The sequence below is a fragment of the Chrysochloris asiatica genome, unplaced genomic scaffold, assembly GCF_000296735.1.
Source record: "Chrysochloris asiatica unplaced genomic scaffold, ChrAsi1.0 scaffold00327, whole genome shotgun sequence".
Classification (NCBI taxonomy): domain Eukaryota; kingdom Metazoa; phylum Chordata; class Mammalia; order Afrosoricida; family Chrysochloridae; genus Chrysochloris; species Chrysochloris asiatica.
Genome location: NW_006408845.1, coordinates 1,424,504 through 1,426,947, shown reverse-complemented (window position 1 = coordinate 1,426,947; position 2,444 = coordinate 1,424,504).

Sequence of the window (2,444 nt, the reverse complement as noted above, 5' to 3'; positions counted from 1 at the left end):
TACTATACTATACTAATACTATACTATGCTGATACATACTATACTAATTACTATACTATGCTAATTACTATACTATACTATAATATAATATACTATACTATACTATGACAAGCTGAAGAGGAATGATGCTGCTTTCAACATCAGAACATTTCAAGATTTTTTTTTTTAAGTTTTTATTGTAAATTGAGTGTTTCATTGCAATGATTATAATCCCCTTCATGCATCAACATTTAACAGTATTTGCTTCTGTTTCCTCTGTTGTTTTTTTGTTTTTTTGTATTGCTTTGTTTTATGTACACAAAAACACTCAGGAGTATATAATCATTGAAACAACCCAAAGGGCACATTCTGCAAGCCTGGCTCCTGGCTGCCAGCATACAGCTTTTCTCTTTCCATGAGTCTAGAGTTTTCAGCTGTTTTATGTCTCTATGTCCTCATCTCTGCCTCCATCTCTGGTGTCACTGCTTCTCTGGATAAAGTACCACATTCTGCTAATGTTCTCCCTTGATGGTCCTAGGGTACCCTCTTCTGGAATGTAAGGTTAACTACTACCCCCTTTATGTTACAAAACTGCTGCATTTACAGTTGTGATGATTGCAATTAGTGATGATAACAATTACTATTGAATCATATGAATCTTATCCTCATCTCCTTTCACCAGACCCATCGAGAGAAGATGAAAACTATTCAGTGGGGATTATACCTTCCCTGCACACACTTAAACTAAACTCTCTCTTGAAAACTTGTAAGCCAGTCACTTCATGCCCTTATAGTCCCCCTCCCCATTTTAGGTAGCCAATGTCTTAAGTTGCCCGTCCCTATCAACTCTGTGTACAGAGGGGATATGTTTGATCCTTGATGTGAAGACTCCTTCCCTCTCGGCATTTTGAGCTACTACATCCATAAGTATAGGTCAAGTTCATTAAATTGTAGCAATTTACACTTGTTTCCTTTATCAAATTTCTTTATCTTCCTCTAGTCGAGTTCTGATTCTGAAATCCATCAAAGATAAGTCAAATGGGTACTATCAGCAAGTTTTGGCATTCTAGTGAGTCTCCCCTCACTTCGTATCAGCGGGATGCTTCACTTTCAGCTCTAGCCCTCCATGACTAGGTCCTTGTCCATGGGCTCAGGAGTCCCAGGGCTACATTACATTTCAGCCCTTCCTCTTCTCTCTCTCATCTCCAGTTCGATGGGAGTCTATGGAATGTGGTCAAACTCAGCCCATACATATCTTCATTGCTGACTTTCCCCCACTTCCACTCACCAGTATACCAACAGGGTCACAAGCAAGCTTACATGCCTGCTTGTGTGTTCAGTCTTGAAGGGGGCACTTTGTCCTGAAGGAACTTGATTGCTTGTCTTGATTACTCCCTGGTGAACAACTTGCTTGTTCTTGTAGTAGCCGATCAGACTGCGGTTGTTGTTTTTCCTGCTGGTCTTTCTTTCAAGAAGCATGTTCTGTTCCTCTAGCCACTCTAGGCGGGTTTGCATGTCCTTTCAAGTGGGAGTGTTCCACCTCAGAAGGTTTTGGATGAGGCTTAGGATTCCACTTAAGGTCATATACTTTACAAAGGCTCTGCAAAAAGCTTATTTCACTGGGCAAGTTCTAGAACCCTTTTTAGGTATTCCAATCAGTTCTAGGCTGAAGATGGGTATACAGCTTTCTGTAAACATGTTTCCCGATATTCCTTTCTATCCCAAGCACTCAGTGTCTATTTTACAATAGTAGGCAAGGGAAACCAATATTCATATAACAGTCAAGCATCTTAACATGATTTTCCCTCTTTTATCCGTTTAGACTGTGCCTTGATCCCTGTATCACAGAGCCCTGTTGTTCCAAGGTTAAGCATACATCATTATTTACCTCTGTTCCATTTAGCCCATGCAAACCTGCCTAGGTGTACCCCTATCTACCTTGTTCTTCCATACCCCTCCCCGTTCTTGTGTATTGCCCTCCCCAACACCCGAACTATCATGTGTCTATCTCCTAACCTGTGCTCTACCATGCCCTCCCTTCCACCTAGAGCCTTAAGTTTTGGACCAATTACTTTTGTGGTGATGATCTGGAAGTACATCTTGGCAAAGATATTGTTGTGTGCTCTCTGAAGAGTTCAGAGTTTAACTGGGAAAGTGCGTTATTAGTTCCATTTTACAATGAGGAAACTGATGAACCAGAAAGATTAAACAAAGGCTTAAAGCCTAAAGTTAATGACAGAGCCTGGATTTGAACCAGATAATCTGGCTCCTAGGGATCCTAGTGACATAGTAGTTAAAATGCTTGGCAGCTAACTAAAAGGTCTTGGCTGGAACTCAACAGCTGCTCTGTAGGGGAAAGACATGGCAGTATGTTTTCATAAAGACTTACAGCCTTGGAAACCCTGTGGTGCAAGTTTACTCTGTCCTATGTATAAGATCGCTGTAAATCAGTATCAACTTGATGG